General features: G+C 38.3%; 1 pseudogene; it reads right to left on the reverse strand.

The window, feature by feature from the left end:
* Positions 1 to 13,642: 13,642 nt before the first annotated feature.
* Positions 13,643 to 21,515, reverse strand: LOC149196518 (UDP-glycosyltransferase 86A1-like; annotated as a pseudogene).
* Positions 21,516 to 22,082: the final 567 nt, after the last annotated feature.

Here is a 22,082-nt window from a genome sequence, read left to right on the forward strand (position 1 = left end):
ATGTACCCTCACCTTTTGAGAAATTGATAATATATTTTGCGGTCCAAAAGGCTTCTAGTGGGGAGGAATGATTAGGTGCTCAGTATTTAGCTCAAAAGTAAAAGTTCTCATATTGGTTCAAAACCTATACGACTACATCTGTCTCGTTAAGACGATCGTAATGCAATTTGTTTCACTGAAAACCGAGTCTGGATGAAGGAGAAAAGGCATGTTGTTTGTTTTCCTAAACAACTAAAAAAATTGCAAAACATGACAGAATGATGACATGGAAGTATAGTTAGCATGATGGGAATATTCCTCATTTTTTTCCCAATGAGGTTGTGACAAGTGTTATTTTAGGATTCACCAGTTTGGTTATGTGAAGGTGAAATTGTCCAATGTCCTCTAAGGTGGAATTATGAGTCATGGTGAATATTATGTAGAAAATGTTTTTTTTAGAAACAGATATATATATATATATATATAAACAATACATAGTTCCAAACTATATCAAAGTCCACAAAATACTTGAATATGGAAATATTTTACACTGGGTGGAAAAATATATTAAGGGACAGCTTGAGCACGAGTCGAACCCATAACCACCCCCTCCCAAAATTCGTTGCATACCATTGAACCAAGCGCGGGTTTGTTAAACAGTGATAACCATATTATATTTATGCTTACAATAAATGCAGACGATGGAGCGGAGAGATCCAGCCCCGCAGGCCAGCTCCCTCACCATACAACCACTCAATGTACCCATGGCCCAACACTAATGGATAAGTGGCTCACTAATCCAGCTTTAAGTTAATTAATCTATAATAAAAGATACCGACAGTTTTAGAGGTGCGCCAATTTCGGGGAACTACCAATTTTGGTGGTGCTAACTGGATTCTTCTCCAGTTTTAGCAGAGTTTCCTAGGGAAACATTGAATGAAGCACATCTTGAGAAATTTTCGACCAAATTGAGCTCAAAAAGAGGTGTTCTTGGCTAATTTTGACATTCTGAACACATTGGTGTAAGTATCAGGATCCATAGAGCTTTGTACATAGAATTTTTGCCACATGGAGCTAATATATAGGCCCAAGCCATGGAAGCTAGACCAAGGAGATGTAGCCCAAGAGGGGTTAACTCCTTCTTCAAAACACTGTGTTAATGTGTCTCTTTTATGGTTTTCTACACTGTACATGCTTTCTATTCAGTATTTGTTTCTAAAGATATTTTTCTCATGAATGTATTTTAAAACTTAAAGAAATTTACCTGATTGTATCCACAAATAGCTAAAGAAACCTTAGCACAAGGAGAAATAAGCATGCACATATTTATAAATCCGTAATTGTTATAAGCACAAAAAAACTAATCATACAAAAACAGATCAATAATAGTCTTACAAACGGATACGACACAAAACATACTAGCCTGAGATAGGCTTCTGAATTAAGAAAAAGATCCAAGACACATATGTACACCATACATCACTTGTCCCAGTAGTGGGACATTGGAGCCACTCCTCGCTCCTCAAAGAACAAACTATAGACTCTCAAGGATATGTGGGAGGGTCCAAGGTGAAAAGTCCTTTGCTCATACAATGAGGGGGTATATATAGCCAAGGCGGTATAATTGACCCTTGTGACTGTTCGAATTCCCTCATGACTATTTGACTTCCTATGAATTTTCGAATTTACATGACTCTTCGAATTCATATGTGGGTGTCTTGGACTTCAACTTTACATTACATTGATTACAACAAGTATGAACCATAACAATGATGTGATTGAGACAACTCATGATATAACTCGACATGACATTGCTGACATGTATTGGTTGACCATGGTGTTTGTGTCGAGCTACTGTGCTTTTGAGTGATGATATGCTCTCGGTGTAATATGTCTTCATCTCCACATGGAAACGTGTGCAAGGTATTCGATGGTCTTGGTCTTTGCTTGATGGTGCATGTGAATGTCTCCCTTCTACTCGCTTGTTTGATATGCTTCACGTGTTCATTCGACCATGAGCGAGTCTTATAGCATGCACCCCTTTTCCATCTCATTTTTCATCGTGCCATGTTTCATCGATGTACCTGTTCTTGCAATCACTCATGACGAGACAACATCAAATCCAAAAATATCTTATTCTATCATGATGCATTATTTTCTGTTTCGGTGCAAGTGATTGGGAGAGGGAGGCATTGAGACTACGGGAGCACAGCAAAAGCCAGGATGCGAGGCTCTGGAGCACTGTCAGGAAGAACTATGCAGATGTCACTAGGAGACATATTTTCGCAATCTGAGACAGTAGTGATAGTTGTGTGGAAAAACCCAACTCGGAGGAAAAACTGAACAATTTTCAGGAGGAAGGCTGGGTAGGGTGTCGAGGAGCTTCTGGGCCAGTGTACGCAATTTTCCAAGGGAGCACTAGGAAATTCATTGAGCTTAGATCTACGCAATTTCTCCGGGGAAGACAGTGCGAGCAGCAAGAGACACTAGAAGAAAAATCTGTGCAGTTTTCCAAAAGAGCACAAAGTCAGGTTACTGGTCAAAACTGCACAATCCTAAGAGACAGTCCAGGCCTAGACAGTTATGCGTAGTGATTCCAGCCTAAGCTGACAATACCCACATTATGCAAATTCAAATTGCATGTCATTGGTCCCATGAATTAATCACCTGATCCATGGTGAAAAACCCACTTTATCAAAGTTTAATTCCTTAAGCGGAAATATTTCATTTGACTCTCCAAAGACTAAACTTTAATAACTCTTTAGCGGAACCTTATAAACCCTTCCATAATATTTGGTTTAACGCTCTTTAATTAAATTCTTAAGGCTCCTTAAATAAACTCTATATGGAAACATAAAATCGGACAAAAACCCACTTTATCAAAGGTAATTCTTTAATCCGAAATATTCCTTCTAACTATCCACATGTTATGACTTTGGGTTATTCCTCAACTCCGGCACTTATCAACCATACCCTTTGGTTAAAACCCAAACTTTACTCGTAAAACCTTAACTCCGCTTTATTTCTATTATAATTCCATATAATAGAAATTATACATAACCCTCACTTAACCTTACCTTTCCACCATTCACATGACTTTACACATTTCCCGATGCTCAACCTTTATCGCGTTCAACCCACATCGTCGATTCCACTCCATCAGATCAATAGCTATCACGCGTAAACTGACTTTAACCCATTCGCACGCCAAAACTCAAAGAAGTAAAAATTCTTTGAATAACTCATCGGGTCCGCCCGAAATGTTAACCGCGCACACTTTTTCACAAGATTACTATTCGGTCAATCCTTTGACAGATGGTCTGGATGTCCGAAACTAAATGAGGTTTTATCCTTATTGTATAAACCCTCATCGGGTCTGTTTTCTAAATTAAGTCTCGTGCATTTTAACCCCGCGATATCCTTCTGATCACCATTAAATGGATAGCTATGATCTATCCAAACTTCAACTGGATTATATCATAGTCTATAACTTTCTCGGGTCCGTCTTTGGGAATACAGCTTATGGCTTTGAGGCCACATGAGAAACCACTTCCCGCTTACGAAAACATCTCCATCATTTTTCTAGCACGTGGGTTTAATCTCCACCGTCCATCTTCTTGACTTTATTCTACGCGATTTAATCCTGGTTGTCTATCTCCATCACTCTCGTTCGTTGATCTGTCTTATCCAATGGCTCCTGTGTACTATTACATTCTTTTTCTCCTTGCTGTTAATAGTCCATTTGTTGAGGTTTTTCCATATGTAGTTGTTTTCACCTTCCGGTCTTCAATTAGTCTGATCTCGATCTCTGCTCGGTTACTTCATTCCTTCACCCCTTTATGTTTCCACTGCGTAACTCCTTAGGTTTTAAGAACCTTACAATATACCTTTACGGTAACGTTAAAGTTTTCTCCCATACTGTCTATGTATAAACCCGATACACTCTTCCCTGCACTTGATCTCTGTGTTCTGCTTCAGTTCCACCTGCATGCATATACCATGCAAAACTACTCTAAATCACAATTCATTCATTTGATTACTTATCCACATCACACACTTAGGAATAGAAATCTTTACGTATATATAAACAAATAATTACATCACGAGTCTCTGTCGCTCTCTAGCCTCATTTTCTTATCAGTGGCCTTGTTTCCCTATCTTGCCTGTAGGCTTACAATCAAATCTATCTAACTCTTGAAATAATTCCTAGCTAGCTAACCTTTTCTATGCCTTTTAGGCTTACATTTACACAAAAGGATTCTATAACCAATTCCTGGTTTAGATCCATAACCTTATCAACAAAATCCTAAAATCTCTTCTTATCTCTAAGGATCCTCTCTAATCCACAAAATCATCAACTAATTCCTAATCTAAGCTTTTACAATTAATTCCCAAATATCTCAATCTCTCAACTATCCTAATTCTCTCATCATCACTCATGTTCTCCTACATTCGAGAAAATTTACAAATATGCCTCACAATACTTAATTAATCCCTATTCTAAATATCTCTCATTAAAATCACTCAAAACCTTAATAATTACATTAATTTAACAGATAGGAACCCAACTTCCTTGAAAACACAAGGCCCCCTATGCCTACTAAAATACAATGATATTGTGAGCTAAATGCTCCTGCATCACACAGTTTCTACGCTGGTTGTAGGGCAGGATAACTCCACGCAATTTCGGATCTCAGTACAACCCAAGTTCTTTCTCTGGTTGACCAGCGGGAGGCTTGATGGGAGGTCTTGCAGGAAGCACAGACTGGATCAGTTTTTGGGACAAATTCTGCTAGGTTCTGAGAGTTAGTCAGCTAGCTCATTTCCAAAATTGCGTATAGAACGTTGTCCGAAGGACAACCTCAGTCTTTGCACAGTTTTGGGTAGTAGTGCAAGGTTACTAAGATCAGTTCCAGTTGACAGAGGGTTGTTCACTCGATAGATTTTCAAGAAAATTGACTAAGTGTGAAAGCAAGTGTACTTATGCATACATGACAATGTGATTACGCACTTATCATGACTCGATGAAGAGATACCTCGAACTGTTAGGTCCCTCTAATACTAGTGATTCCCCCATTACTATTGTCATTGTAACCCTTATTGTTATTATTGTGCCCCTATTGTCCCCATATTGTTATTATTGTGCCCCATACAAGCCCACTATTGTTATTGTTGTGCCCTTATATTATTATTGTTATGTCGGCTTTGATTATATTGTGACCCCTTAGACTCCTATATATAGAAAGGAGGTTTAGTCATTTGAATAATCCAATAATTGTCCATTTGGGTAATGTAAAGGAGGTTTCCCCCTTGAAGAGTCTGATTTCTAAGGCATTGATATTTCTTTTCTATCTTTTTGTGAGCTAGTTTCATAACATTTGGTATCAAAGCGTTGGATTCTAGGGTTTCGCTACTCCAAATAGGTGATCTTGGCATTTTCACTATAACATTTTTCTGTGACATTTGAGAAGCTAAAAAAAAACCATTTGAGACGAAATTGTTCTGAACCTCGGGTCTGAATTTCAGATATTGTATCGCTATATTTTTGGATATATGATATGAGGAAGTTAGGGTTTTTGCAGACTCTTGAATTACATTCCAAACAGGTGACCTTAGGAAACTTGTCATAACTATCTCTTTGAGCATTAGATTGAAATTTTGTAAGAAGTTACAGAAAGAGGACGAACTTTAGTTTGTTGAAAATGCAACAAGATGATGGAGCTTAGTGAAAAGAAGTTGCCTTTACTAAGTGGTCCCGCAGGCTATTTTTGGCGCAACGTCTATTTTTAGACATATGGATCATGGTCTATAAGTTGCAGGATGCTATTTATGGATGATTGATCATCTTGGTGAAAATAGATGGACCTCTATTTTTAGACATATGGGCGGAGTCTATTTTTAGACTGCCAGTCTAAAAATACAACAGTCAAATATTATTAGCTCTTAATAATATTTGGACTATAAACATTATCTTATCCTCTTGCAGCACTTCAGTTCGAGCTACAGATGTGGCACATGCAACTGCCAAAAGGAAATATGATTTTCCTATGGGTTAGTGGAGCTATTGCATGATGGAATTCAGTTAGAACTCAAGTGATTGAGTTTGGTGGAGTTGATTGGGGAGTTGATGGAGTTGTGTTCAGTTTGACTTAGTTGAACTAGTTGTATTTAGTCTAACTAACAAATACACTAGTGATGAGTGATGTGAATTAATTATTAATTAATTCACTAATTATTAACTCATAAATCAACTAAATAATACATTAGTTAACTCAGTGCATGGACAGTTCAGTGGAGACAAGTGTTAGAGGTGGGTGAAAGGGTGAGACTACTATTAGTTGTGACTATAGTTGTGCATGAGATTTGCACAATCATTGATTAAGATTTCCAATGAGGATTGCGCAGTACAAGCCATGGAAATTTGAACTTAGATCTGATCCATTCTCAACTTGGATTTCGTAGTAGAGGCAGACAAACAGTGGAGGAGATTTGAACCCGTGACTTGTTCAGATCTGAGCTAGTTTGGGAGATGGTACTGAGTACTTGTGAGGAGTATTGTACTATGTATTGTTACATGTTCTCTATCATTATAATATATAGATAGTTTGGGGTTTTCAGCTGTATGCTTTCCCCATTACATACTGTGTTGATATGTGTGATTGATGTTTCAATGTGCACATGCGATTGTTTTTAATTCCGCAAATTGATGATCAACATAGAGGATGTTATGTATTATGCATGCATTCCACAAATAGTGTATAATCAGGATAATCTCTGTGAATAAGTGTTATATTATTCAAAATTTCTACATGGTATCCGAGCAAGCTGATTTGTAGAAAAAATTTCTACATGGTATCAGAGGAAAGTTGATCATCAGATCTATTATTTAGAAAGTGATTACAATTTATTTCTTCAGGCAGAGTCTGTAATCGGGCCAAGTAGCCTCTGGATTCATCCTTCTTTTAGAAGGTGAGATATCCGGTAAATTCCCATACAGTCAATCTCTGTAAGAGAAATACTTTGTTCTCACGAATTTTAGATCAGAAGCGGTTGAGTTTTGAGCTGGTGGAATTCGAATTTGTAGCAGTGTTTTATTGGTGTCGAAGTTGAAATGTCTTTCAACGGATTGCGATTGGAGTATGCCCTTGAAGGCAGCTCGAATTATATTGCATGGAAAGATAGGATGGAGGCGGTGTTAGATGACAATGGGTTGAAGGAGTTCATAGATGCTGAGGTCCCAAAGCCTACTGATTCTGCTCAAGTTGAGGCTTGGCAAAACAAGACAACAAAGTGTCGAAGGATTCTGTTGGAGGATCACATTGTATCTAGTTTGCATGGAAAGGCTTCGCCATACTTGATGTGGAAAGCGTTGACAGATTTATTCCAAAGCAAGAGCGACCAAAGAAAGTTGGCGCTCAAGGATAAACTTAGAGACATTAAGTGTGAGAAAGGAGACAGTATGCCCAAGTACCCCACGAAGTTCACCCAATGCTGGGATGAGCTTGGAAGTGTGGGGGTGACTGTTGATGATGTGGAGTTGGTGAGCTTGGCTCTCTTTGGTCTTCCAAAGACTTGCCATTCCTATCAAGACTCTGTCAATGGTCAGGAGAAATTGCCATGATGGGAGAGACTTTGGTTGGATCTTGTGCAAGAGGAGATCAGGCAGAATACCACGGACAGATCTTGATCAAAGGCATCTGATGAAGAAAATTGCACTTTTGCTGCCAAAGAAAAGAAGGGGAAGAACAAGAAAGCTTTTCATTCCTGTGTGAAAGGCAAGAAGCAGGACATGTCCAAGATGAAGTGCTTTCACTGTCACTAGCATGGACATTATGCCACAAATTGTCCGCAGAAGAAGAAAAATAAGCAAGTTGTTGGATCTGCAGCAGGAGAGGCCTTAGCCTCACAGTTTGAGCTTGATTTTTCACTGATCGCATGCTTTGTATCAAGTGTGATGGGATCGGTATGGTTCTTGGACAATGGTGCATCTTTTCACATGACAGGAGATCGAGATTTGTTTTCTGATCTGGATGATAAAGATCTTGGAGTTCACGTCGAGATGGCCAATGATGGTAGATACAATGCAACCAAGTACCATTTCCTTTAAGAGGGGCTCTGGTAAACCCTTCATATTGAAGGAAGTGATGCATGTTCCAGGATTGAAGAAGAATCTATCTCTGTGGCGATGTTAGAAGACAAGGGATATGATGTTATTTTCAGTGAGGGAAAGGCTTTCCTGTGCAGTAAGACAACTGGAGAAACTCAGAAGATAGGATTCGAGTCAAGAACCTTTATTAATTGCATGTAGATGGATGCGCAGCAATGGCATGCAAGGAAAAAGGATTGGTGAGCTGGGATGATGACAAGCTGTGGCACCGGATATTGGACCACCTTCACCATGGAGCCTTGAAGATACTGTAGTATATTTCTACTGGGCTTCCTAAAGGCACTCTTGCCCAGTCAGATCAGTGCAAGGGGTGTACTTTGGGAAAATTTGTCAAAGCCACCTTTCATGAGAAGGATAGTCGTGTCATGATGATCCTTGAGAGAATTCACACAGACATGTGTGGACCTTTCTCAGTAGCTTTGACAGCAAAGCACAAGTACTATGTGATCTTTGTTGATGATTTCTCTCGAAAGTGTTGGATCTTCTTCATGTAGAAGAAGAGCGAGAGATACTCAAAGTTCTATGAGTTCAAAGCACTGGTCAAGAAGGAATCGGGGAAGAAGGTGAAGGCTCTTAGGACTGATAATGGTGGTGAATTCATCTCTAGCGAATTCAAGGACTTCTGCAGCGCAGAAGGGATTTGAAGAGAGCTCATAGCTCCCCATAACCCACAACAGAATGGGGTTGCTGAGTGGAAGAACAGAACAATCATGGGTGCTACACGGGTGATGTTGCATGATCAGGGCCTACCCCTTAACTTGTGGGTGGAGGCATTCAATACTGCAGTATATGTGCAGAATCGTTGTCCTCACAAGATACATGGAATGAGTACACCTAAGGAGGCTTATTCTGGTAAGAGGCCTGATATTTCTCATTTGAGGATTTTTAGTTCTCCTGTTTACATGCATGTGATGAAGGATGCCAGGAAGAAGCTGGAGCCGATTGCAGAGGTTGGGATATTTGTGGGGTACACTGATACGCCCCACAACTATCATGTGTATTTTCCAAACAGTCGCAAGACTGTTGTGCGACGGGATATCAAATTTCAGGAGGAGAAAGCCATGAAGTGTTCGCTTGAGAGGGAGCCACACTTGCATGCAGATGAGGAGCTATTAGTTCCTAAGGATGAGCTTCAAGATGTGGATCAACCACAAGATGAAGTTCATGGAGTGGAAGAGACCACTCATGCAGCGCCAACCATCAGAGGGCGAAAGCGCACTACAAAAGCTGAGCGACTCGCTCAAGATGCAGAGAAGGTTGTAGGACCACCTACAGCACCACGCAGATAGAGACACTCACCTGATTGGTACACTGGATACATGGCTCTTGTGAGAAAATGTGTCGTGACTGAGCCATCCTCTTTCGAGGAAGCTGCGGAGGATCCCGCATGGGTAGATGCCATGGTGGAAGAGTATGATTCGATTGCCAGAAACAGTGCATGGGAAATTGTCCCAAGACCAGAGGGTAAGTCGCTGATCATTGTACTTTATGTAGATGATTTGATTTTGACGGGAGACGAGCTATTGATACTTTCATGCAAGGAGGATCTTTCTAGAGAGCTTGAGATAAAGGACTTGGGCCTCCTTCATTATTTCCTGCGATTGGAAATTTTGTAGCGCAGTGATGGACTATTTGTTTCTCAGGGTAAGTATGACCGGGAGATACTGGAGAAGTTCAACATGCATGGCTGCAAGCCTGTTGATACTCCTCCTCCTAGAGGTTGGAGGAAGAAGGATGCTACTTCAACGGAGGTAGTGGATGCCACTGTTTATCGACAGTTGGTTGGGTCGCTTATGTATCTGGTCAATACACAACCCGATATATGCTATGATGTTAACCAGCTTTCAGAAGCTATGGTTAAGCCAACCAAGCTCTTCTGGAAGGTAGGCAAGCATGTATTGCGTTATTGCAGAGGCACATCAGGATATGGATTGTGGTACAGACAAGAGGATGAGGTGAAGCTATGTGGCTTCATGGATGCAGATTGGGCAGGGAGCCCAACGGACAGAAACAGGTACCATCATATCAGAGATTGTGTACAGTGGAGAATCACGTTACTTTCATACATTCCCATGGAGGATCAGGATGCTGATATCTTAACGAAGGCGCTCACCAGGAGCAAATTTGAATACCACAGAGGCAGGATAGGGGTTTTAGATAATCAATATCTTGTTGAGAGGGAGTATTGAAAATGCAACAAGATGATGGAGCTTAGTGAAAAGAAGTCGCCTTCACTAAGTGGGCCCGCAGGCTATTTTTGGCGCAAAGTCTATTTTTAGACTATGTCTATTTTTAGACATATGGATCATGGTCTATGAGTCACAGGATGCCATTTATGGATGACTGGTCATGTTGGTGAAAATAGATGGACCTCTATTTTTAGTCATATGGGCGAAGTCTATTTTTAGACTGCCAGTCTAAAAATAGAACAGTCAAATATTATTAGCTCTTAATAATATTTGGACTATAAACATTATCTTATCCTCTTGCAACACTTCAGTTCGAGCTACGGATGTGGCACATGCAACTGCCAGAAGGAAATACGCTTTTCCTATGGGTTAGTTGAGCTATTGCATGATGGAATTCAGTTAGAACTCAAGTGATTGAGTTTGGTGGAGTTGATTGAGGAGTTGATGGAGTTGTGTTTAGTTTGACTTAGTTGAACTAGTTGTATTTAGTCTAACTAACAAATACACTAGTGATGAGTGATGTGAATTAATTATTAATTAATTCACTAATTATTAACTCATAAATCAACTAAAGAATACATCAGTTAACTCAGTGCATGGACAGTTCAGTGGAGACAAGTGTTAGAGGTGGGTGAAAGGGTGAGACTACTATTAGTTGTGACTATAGTTGTGCATGAGATTTGCACAATCATTGATTGAGATTTCCAATGAGGATTTTGCAGTACAAGCCAAGGAAATTCGAACTTGGATCTGATCCATTCTCAACTTGGATTGCGCAGTAGAAGCAGGCAAGCAGTGGAGGAGATTTGAACCGTGACTTGTTCATATCTGAGCTAGTTTGTGTGTAGCGGGTGGACATAGTACTGAGTACTTGTGAGGAGTATTGTACTATGTATTGTTACATGTTATCTATCATTATAATATACAAATAATTCGGGGTTTTTAGTTGTATGCTTTCCCCATTACATACTGTGTTGATATGTGTGATTGATGTTTCAATGTGCGCATGCGATTGTTTTTAATTCTGCAAATTGATGATCAACGTAGAGGAGGTTATATATTATGCATGCATTCCACAAATAGTGTATAATCAGGATAATCTCTGTGAATAAGTGTTATATTATTCAAAATTTCTACATAGTTTTCTATGTATCTTTTTCATATCTGAAGGTCAAAACAATGACATGTGGCATGTCGTACAAGTTCACTCTACTGAAAAATTATATAATCCGGTCATCTTGGGAGATTTGGCATAACTCTTTCTTGGAGAATCCAATTTTGATCAGAGTGGTGGAATTGGAAAGAGGACTCAGAGGGCTACCGTAGGAAGAAATTTCAAACCTTGGAGATCCGCAATTACAGAGATACAATAAATTCAATATCGAGCTTCTAAATATTTTTCCTGATGCTCCTTTAGCTACTCCACTTACGTAATGGGGAAATCTCTGAGGAGGTCACCATATGCGTGACACTAATGATAGTGAAAAGGCATATGCTCATAGTCTAAAGGTTGTTTCCAAACTTCAACTTGAAATCAGATTTCAATTGACTCCGGCAAGGGCTAAGAGCTGTTCATATTCATGCATATATGCATGTATGAGGTGTACCTCCCCTTTTTGGTGAATTCTAATATTTTCACGAAGTCACCTATTTCATTTTGTATACCCTCTAGAATCTCCTCATCCTAGAACTCCTTCATCAAGGAAAATATATGAACCCAAAATGGAACTACTAAAAATTTCTCTCCTTTTGGATCATAGCACTCTTACCTAACTCCCATGAATAACCAATGTTATTGAAGAAGTATGGGACATTTTCCAAGACCCTAGTTTTATCTTCCAAATTAGTAAAACTAATTGTAAAGAAACCCTTGGCCTCCAACTCAAGGTCAATGTGTCTGTTTGGTTTCCATTTACGAGGGATCCAAGCAACAAGACATTTTTTGGTTAACCAAATGCCAATAAGTTTACATATCACAGTACAATCCTTCATATATTAGATGTAGCTCACATTTTTTTCAATATCACCTCATACTTAGGATCATTAACTATCTTTGGTAAGCATATACCTCTTTTACGACTCTACCAAGATGTCCCAACTAGGGGTCCTCTCAATTCCCTCTAAATATGTTGCTCCCTGAATCCCATTGATGAAGTGCTTATGATTTCTAATTAAGACCTTAGTTGACATGCCTTGTGAACACATTTTTGAAAGAGATGTGATTTTCTCTCCCCCTAGCGGTGTTCAACATAATAGTGCCCTACACCAAGAATGATTTACTCCACCCATCAACCAAATTTGGTTCACAATAGAAACAAATAGTGTGTGAGGCCAATCCTCTCTACACATGGATGCTTTCATCTTCTAATATCTAGTTCATCCCTTAGGCCATTTAAATTTTTTAATATTAATTTTGAACCATAATTTTACAATTGAAAATAATTAATAATATTTATTTTTTTAAGATTTGAACCATAATTTTACAATTGAAAATAATTAATAATTTTTTATTTTTTTTTTAATTTCATAATTAAATTGAGGTGCAATTTCAATAAAAAGGTTTAATAGAGGTAATATCCATTTTGATTAATAAACATTGTATTTAAAAAATGAATTTATTTTAATAAATTTTTTTATTAAATTATAAGATAATTATTAAAAAGCGTTTTCTAATATCTAGTTCATCCCTTAAGCCATTTAATTTTTTTTATATTAATTTTGAAATATAATTTTACAATTGAAAATAATTAATAATATTTAATTTTTTTATATTAAATTGAGGTGCAATTTCAATAAAAAGGTTTAATAGAGTTAATATCAATTTTGATTAATAAACATTGTATTTAAAAAATGATTTTATTTTAATGAAATTTTTTTGATTAAATTATAAAATAATTATTAAAAAGCGTTGGGTTAAAAGTATATATTATCTTTATTATCCTAAATGTGTTGGAGATGAAAAAATAAATCTCTTAAAATTCAGAAATCCAAAATATATCACAATATACTTACCAAAATCCAAAATATATCCCAATATACTTACCAAAATATGGTAATGTAAAAATGCTTATTTTAAAGGGTTTTATATATAGAAATAAATTTCTAAAGTAAACCAACTAAATTCGCACTAATGTTAAATTCAACCTTATAAGCATGAATTGAATACCGAAGCTACTTCTAAATGTGAAATCCCCCACTTCATGAAAAATAGTAACACACATATTAGAAGACTCTGACTTTAAAGTCGTGCAATAACTTTTAAAACACGCTAGAAGACTCTTTGAATCACGATGTTTCACTTGCACTTTTCCATTTATCATAACAATTCTCGAGAGATAGATCACTAAGTTCCAGTTATTTGCTCATACGTTTCTCCTTCAAACCTTCCACAAAGCTCTCCAGGTTTCTATCCGAAGATCCTCCTCTTCGCACTGCAGTCCTCGCACGGTCTCTTAAGGCTCCACATTTTTTTTTACCTCCATCCCTTCGTCACTGAAAATTTTTTTGATAGCGCTGGATATATCTTTGCTCAGTATCAGTCCCTTCCCTCCCCCGTGACCACCTCCGCTCAATCTGCATCCAATATTCCATTCGTCGGCCATGATCTTGTTGTTGGTGAATTGATCGGCCCAAAATGGAAACCCTATCATGGGAATTACAAGAGCTATGCTTTCAAGCATTGAGTTCCATCCGCAGTGGGTAATGAATCGCACCTGATTACACCATGGAACAACGAGGCCCTGCACTTTGGTCTCATCCAGAAAACCGTGGGGTAAGCAGTCTGAGACTGTTGAGGAGACTATATCTGAACGCAGAGCCCAGAGGAAGATCTGTCCGCTGTCCTTGAGACCCATCGCTATTTCCTCCAGCGGAGATTTAGTCGCATGAACCATACTCCCAAAGGAAACGTATATAACCGAACCATTAGGCTTTTCATCCAACCACTGGGAAGAGTCGCATTCTGTCCAAATGGTCTTTCCAACTAGTATGTCGTCGGAATGCTCACCGTCCAAAAAGGCCGATGGAAGAAGCGGGACAACATGCAAAATTGGAGGGTTTAAATTCAGGGCCGTGCCTTCGAGATCGTCAAAAGCGTTACCGAGAACCAATCTGCTTCGTGACTTACCTGAAAGGACTTAAGTAGCACTTCAAGAATGTACTGTGATCCGGGGTCTCTCTCGCGATTAAAGGAGTCCGGAAGGTCCCTTGTTTCTAACGTTGGGACGCCCGGAATATAATCAACTGAAATGCTGCCCTCCTCAACTGCAAAACAGGAAGAAGAAAAAAAAAAAAAAAAAAAAAAAAAACATGTAAATAAATATATACAAGTTTCTGTAAGCAGAATTTCAATGGAAAAAAACTATTTAAAGCAAGCTGAAACCTTACGTTTTCCCTCACAAAAGGAGTAACAGAGATCCTCCAGCAGATGTGAGTGATTGTAGATTGAATAAAGAAACGTAGACTGTGTCCAGAACCAAATCCAGGGAATACCTAATTTATTTGTGGCTTCAAACGACCAGGGCAGTGTAGTATCAGCGATGACACACGATATTGTAGGCCCCGCCTTGTTCAGATTTTGAAGGAGCCGTTCCAACTCTCCTGCCATGTTATTTACAGAGCACACAAAATCATTGAATCTAGCAGATCGATCGAAATCTGTTGAAATGGTAATTTCCACTGCAGGTCAAAACCGTCAGTTTTCCCCGCACCGCCTTTTGCCGAATGCTGGTATTCCTCCGAGGGCAGCGAGCATGTACACCGGCTGACACATGGCCACAACAGTTTTCCAAAACAACCTTTCCCAGCGCATAAAATTCAGTAAGAAAGGGCCTTGCGATATTGTCAACAGTCGTCCGATTAATTTGGGGCAGATCAACGGTTATGGCAGTGGCAGCACATTTTTCGTTATCAGGAGGACCTCCGCATGACTGACAATGGCCGTATGTCTGAATCGTATTCAAAGATGATTGAAAAGTTTGATGGACGTGGAGTAAAATCCACGGTTAATAATAAAAAAGAACATATCGCCATGCTGAAGTAATTTAATGAAATGTACTGACGGCAGTAAATGTAGGTAAAAGCATTTAATTTTATTTTTGTTTTAATTCACGGGTGTAATTCTTTTTTTACACTGCACAAGTCAAACGAAATGTTATGTTCTATTTTTTTGAGGATGTAATGTAATGCAAAAAGGGGAATATGCAGTAGTGCGAATGTCCTTGTTTTTGTTGAGAGGATGAAACCCAATAAGCAGCATGTATGAAAGAAGTAAAATAGGGGTTTTTACACACAGCAGTGTAAATTTGCAAGCAGATACAGCAGGTGTATTTTCCAGCAGAGACAGAGTATTTTTTTGTAATGCACAGCAGTGCAAAGACAGCAGTGTCAATTTGAGAGACAGAGTGAATTTTTTTTTTTTTAACTGCATCTGAAGCGTTCCCGTTGCAATACCTCTGTGAGAGGAAGAATTTTTTTTGTAACAGCAGTTTTTTTATAAATGCAAAGTTTTTTTTGGTGCCTCAAAAATCTCTGTTTCCTGTGTTAAAAAAAAAAACATTTTTTTCTTTGTTCATTTTGTTTGGAATTATCAGAAATTCCCGACTTGGTATCAGAGCTTGTCTAGGCTCTTTGAAGGTGTCAAAGAAGTTGAAGGAAGGATTTCTTGTTGCAGCAACTTCTCCAGCATAGTGAAGACTCAGTCAATAAAGAATCCAAAGTATTTCTCAAGTTAGTTTTTGTGTTACTGTTGAGGATAGTCAGTTATTTTAAATACACAGTTAAGTATTTTGAAACATAGTTAAGAGTGCCAGAATGGCTGGAGCCAGCACTAGCATGGGTATCTGTAATACTCAGCTCCCACAATTTAATGGAAAAAACTATGACTATTGGGCAATAACTATGAGAGATTTTCTTGCTTCCCAAGACTTATGGGAATTTGTTGAGGATGGTTTTGAAGAACCAACAAATGAAAATGGGTTTAGTAACTTAACTCAGGCAGAGAAAGATTTGTTGAAGAGCAATAAGAAGAAGAATTCTAAAGCCCTCTACTTTTTGTATCAAGCAGTGCATGAGAGTGTGTTTCCAAATATAGCAGCAGTTAAGAAATCCAAAGAAGCATGGGAAACTCTCAAGATAGCCTATCAAGGCATAGAGAAAGTGAAGACAGCAAAACTACAGTTGCTGAGGAGAGATTTTGAGACTCCCTGCATGAAGGAGTCAGAGAATATTGACTCATTCTTCACACATGTGATTGGTCTGGTCACACAGATAAGCTCTCATGGAGAGATTCTTGAAGAAAGGAGGATTGTGGAAAAACTATTGAGGATCTTACCCTCAAGGTTTGATGTGATTGTCAACACCATAGCAGAGACAAAGGATCTCACAAACTTCTCAGTTGATGAACTACATGCATCACTCATAACACATGAGCAGAGATTGAGTAGGAATGAAAACTCATCTCTAGAACATGCCTTTAAGACCCAGATGTTCTTTCGAAGAGGAAGAGGTCAAGGCAGAGGAAACAAGATAGGAAGAGGTAGAAGCCAAAACAGGGGTGGAAGAAACCATCCAGCAAATGCTCAAGGAAGATGCAGCAATCCAAATCAGAACCAAGGCTAAGGCAGCAACCAACAAAGTGGAAAACATCATGCTCAAAGACAAATGTATGATAAATCCAATGTCCAATGTCACTATTGTAAAACATATGGGCATTATGCAAATGAATGTAGGAAGAAACAACATGATATGAGTAATAGAACTAGTGCAAATTTCACTAGAGAAAATATCAGCCAAAATAATTTGTTTTTAACCTATAATATGGCTGAAGAAAGGAGTGAAGATGTATGGTTTCTAGACTGCAGTTGCAGTAACCATATGATAGGAAACATAGCCCTGTTTTCTATGTTAGATCGAAGTGTGAAGTCAATAGTCACACTAGGGACTGATAATAAAGTTTCTGTTATGGGAAAAGGAGGAGTAAATGTTTTAACAAGGAAAGGTGAAAAAAAACCATAGCAGATGTTTATTATGTTCCTGGAATGAAATGTAACCTCTTAAGTATTGGACAACTTATTCAAAAAGGGGTACAGTGTTTTCTTTGTAGATGATGTATGCACCATCATGGATAAAACACCCAACAAACAATGTATTGCTGAAGTGAAGATGACAAGGAACAGGATGTTCCCTTTCAGGATAAAAGCAGATTTGAAAAATGGAGAAAAAATAGCAGCAGTGACACAAGAGGCTTTCCAAAGCGAACCAAAAGATGAAAATTGGTTATGGCACTTGAGATTTGGACATCTCAACTTTGGAGGTCTTAACTTGTTGAATAGAAAAGGAATGGTAAAAGGATTACCATTGATAGAGAAACTAGACAGCCTTTGTGAAGGTTGTATCTTGGAGAAACAACAGAGAGAAAGTTTTCCATCTGGGAAAAGCATAAGGGCAAAAGCACCCTTAGAGATTGTCCACTCAGATTTATGTGGCCCGATGCAAACTCCATCACTTGCAGGCAGTGACTATATTCTAACTTTTATTGACGATTTTACTATAAAAACTTGGGTTTATTTCCTGGAGAACAAAAGTAAAGTGTTTGAAAGATTTTGCAATTTCAAAGCACTTGTAGAGAACCAAAGCAGGCTGCATATCAAAGTTTTAAGAACTGATAGAGGAGGTGAGTATATCTCCAAAGAATTTCTACGTTTTTGTAGAGAAAATGGAATTCATATGCAATTTACCACGAGGTACACTCCGCAACAAAATGGAGTTGCCGAAAGAAAGAATAGGACAATTATGGATATGGCGAGGAGTATGTTAATGGAAAAGAATTTGCCAAATGATTATTGGGCTGAAGCTGTACACTATACAGCGTAAATTTTGAATAGATGCCCTACAAAAGCAATGATGAACAGAGTGTCGGAAGAAGCATGGAGTGGAACAAAGCAAGAAGTCACCCACATGAAAGTTTTTGCATGTGTGGCTTATGTACACATTCCAAATCAACTAAGGAAGAAGCTGGACAACAAAGGGGAGAAATGTATTTTCATTGGATACAGTGAGGAATCCAAAGCTTATAGGTTCTATAACCCATCCATCAAGAAGCTTATTGGGAGTAGAGATGTTCAGTTTATTGAGGAGGAAGCTTTGGATGGAAGCATAGAGAAAATAGTGAATGTTAAAAACTCTTTGTCACATGATGAAAATGATGAGGAGATGGCTGAAATACATCGCCAAATAGCAGCACCAACACAAGGGCAGCAAGAGACACCCTTGAGGAGAAATGAAAGTGCTTCTCCAAGCACACCACAAGGAGGAAATTCAAGTGCTTCTTCAAGCACTTGTACACCAAATGAAAGAGGTAAGAAGTTTAGAAATTTAAGTGACATTTATGAACAAGAGGCAACAAATGAAGGTATGAACTCTTTGTTTGCTTTATATTGTCATGTTGATGACCCTGTTCATTTCGAAAAAGCAATTAAGGATAGGAAATGGATAGAAGCTATGGATGAGGAGATCAATGCCATAGAAAGAAACAAGACATGAGATTTAGTTGAACTACCAAAAGGAAAAGAAGTCATTGGAGTTAAATGGGTTTACAAGACCAAGAGTAATGCTGAAGGTAAAATAGAAAGACACAAGGCAAGACTGGTTGTCAAAGGATATAAGCAGCAGTATGGGAGAGACTATGAGGAAACTTTTGCACCGGTTGCTAGAATGGAAACAGTGAGAGCAGTGCTGTCCATAGCAGCATAAAACAAGTGGAAAGTTTACCAAATGGACGTGAAGTCAGCATTCCTAAATGGAGTGTTAATGGAAGAGGTTTATATTGAACAACCTCCACGCTATGAAAAGAAAGGCCAAGAGCACAATGTGTGCAAATTGAAGAAAGCTCTTTATAGGCTGAAGCAAGCACCAAGAGCGTGGTACAGTAAGATAGATTCCTATCTACTGAAAAATGGATTTGAAAAGTGTAAGGGAGAACCCACCCTCTACATCAAAGAAAAGGATGGTAAAATACTAATTGTTGTGTTATATGTTGATGATGTTATTTTCATAGGTAATGATGATTACCTTATTGAAAATTTCAAAAAAGTTATAAAAGAAGAATTTAAAATGACTGACATGGGTTTGCTGAGATACTTCTTAGGAATAGAAGTAGAACAAAATGGAAATGAGATTTTTATCTCACAAGCGAAATATGTTAATGAAGTGTTATAAAGATTTAATATGTAGGAGAGCAAAGCAGCAATCACTCCCATAGTGATGGGATTAAAACTCAGCAAATAGGACAACAACAAGGATTTTGATCCTAGTTTGTACAAGAGCATAGTTGGCAGCCTCATGTATTTGACTGCAATTAGACCGGATATAATGCATGCTGTTAGTTTAATTTCCATATTCGTGGAGAGGCCAAAAGAAGCACATTGGCAGGCAGCGAAAAGGATTCTGAGGTATGTTAAAGGTACTAAAAGATTTGACATTTTATATACTACTTCAGAATGTTCAGATTTAATTAGATACACTGATAGTGATTGGGTTGGAAATGTAGATGATCGGAAAAACACATTTGGTTATGTTTTTCACATAGGTTCAGGAGCCATTTCATGGGCTTCTAAAAAATAGTTTATTGTAGCGTTGTCTACAGCAGAGGTAGAATATGTGGCAGCTACAGCAGCAGCGTGTCAAGCAATTTGGATGAGAAGGATATTAAGGAGTTTATGGCAAGAGCAAGCTAAAGGAACTGTGATTTTTTGTGACAATAGCTTAGCTATTGCATTATCCAAGAATGTTGTGTTTCATAAGAGAATGAAACATATTGACACAAAGTTTCATTACATCAGGGAATTGGTAACCAATGGAGAAATTATTTTACAACACTGCAGAACTCAAGAGCAGGTTGCTGATATTCTGACCAAACCATTGGGGAAGAAAAGTTTTTAATTTTTGAGGAAATGTCTGGGTATGACTGATAACCCAGCAGTTGAAATTAAACGGGAGTGTTGAAATGGTAATTTCCACTGCAGGTCAAAACCGCTAGTTCCCCCCATCGCCTTTTGCCGAAAGCTAGTATTCCTCCGAGGGCAGCGAGCATGTACACCCGCTGACATGTGGCCACAACAGTTTTCCAAAACAACCTTTCCCCGGCGCATAAAGTTCAGTAAGAAAGGGCCTTGCGATATTATAACAGCCGTCCAATTAATTTGGGGCAGATCCAACGGTTATGGCAACGGCGGCACATCTTTCGTTATCTGGAGGACCTCCGTATGAATGACAATGGCCGTATGTCTGAAGCATATTCAAGACTGATTGAAAAGTTGGATGGACGTGGAGTAAAATCCACGGTTAATAATAAAAAAAAAAACATATCGCCATGCTGAAGTAATTTAATGAAATGTACTGGGGGCAGTAAATGTAGGTAAAATCATTTAATTCTATTTTTGTTTTAATTCACGGGTGTAATTCTTTTTACTGCACAAGTCTAACCAAATGTTATGTTTTGTTTTTTTTTAGGATGTAATGTAATGCAAAAAAGAGAATATGCAGTAGTGCGAACGTCCTTGTTTTTGTTGAGAGGATGAAACTCAATACGCAGCAGTGCGTATAAAAGAAGTAAAAAAAGGGGTTTTTACACACAGCAGTGTAAATTTGCAAGCAGATAGAGCAGTGTATTTTCCAGTAGAGACAGAGTACTTTTTGTAATGCACAGCAGTGTCAATTTGAGAGACAGAGTGAATTTTTTTTTTTTTTTAACTGCATCTGAAGCGTTCCTGTTGTAATACCTTTGTGAGAGAAATATTTTTTTTTGTAATAGCAATTTTGTTACTGAATGCAAAGTTTTTTTTGGTGCCTCAAAAATCTCTGTTTCCTGTGTTCAAAATAGAGAATTGTTTTGTTTGGAATTATTAGAAATTCCCAACAAAATCCAGTGGTAATCCACGAGAGATTTTAGCATAGCGAATGTCAAATCCAAGATTACGGGCTTCCTTCTCAATTGGATCGTCTGGTTCAGCGCTGTAAGTATGTGCTTTAGTGATCTGTTGGTGTTTGTGGTGCGTGATGACGAAGGTGACTGTAACACCGTTAGAAGCAAGGTTCTTGGCGAACTGCATCATGGGAGTTATGTGAACCTGTGTTGGGTATGGTAGCATAAGAGCATGCAAGGGTTCCTGATTGCGAGCCATCTGATTGTTGGATTGTGAGTAACGATATTCCATGGCTACTGGCTAACTGATGCACGGATATTGGAATATAAGGATCTTTGTGTTTTTGACATATCATTTTCAAGAGAATGAATTCGGTGTAGATATTGGTTGAGTTGGACTGTTTGATATGCATTGTGTTAAGTGTGAAGCCAAATTCATGAATCACATGTAGGATTCTAAATTCTTCTACATCGCCATTAGTTTCTAGATCATTGCAGATATCCATCTAAATCACATACAGGATTCTAGATCCTTCTTCTGCCTCTATAAATTTGTAATTTCTTTGGCCAGGGAAAGCAAGCAAGCCATGGTCCAGGCCTTTTACGTAATGTAAAGTGATTTATGTTCTCCATTGATTGTTTTATCTATTCCGCTCTTTCTGACTGAGTAATCTTGTTGTTTCTCCATTTGTCTATCTCTGTGAATTATTCTCTGCTATTGTCATCTAACTCTCTGAGTATAAATCTCTACTGTGTGTTATATATGCTCTGGTCTAACAACTGGTATCGGAGCCAAGTTCGAATATCCACTGTGCAAGCCGCTTAG

The sequence above is a fragment of the Pinus tabuliformis genome, chromosome 2_2 (assembly GCF_031772625.1).
Source record: "Pinus tabuliformis cultivar Carrire ecotype Pingquan chromosome 2_2, CPIR1, whole genome shotgun sequence".
Lineage (NCBI taxonomy): Eukaryota > Viridiplantae > Streptophyta > Pinopsida > Pinales > Pinaceae > Pinus > Pinus tabuliformis.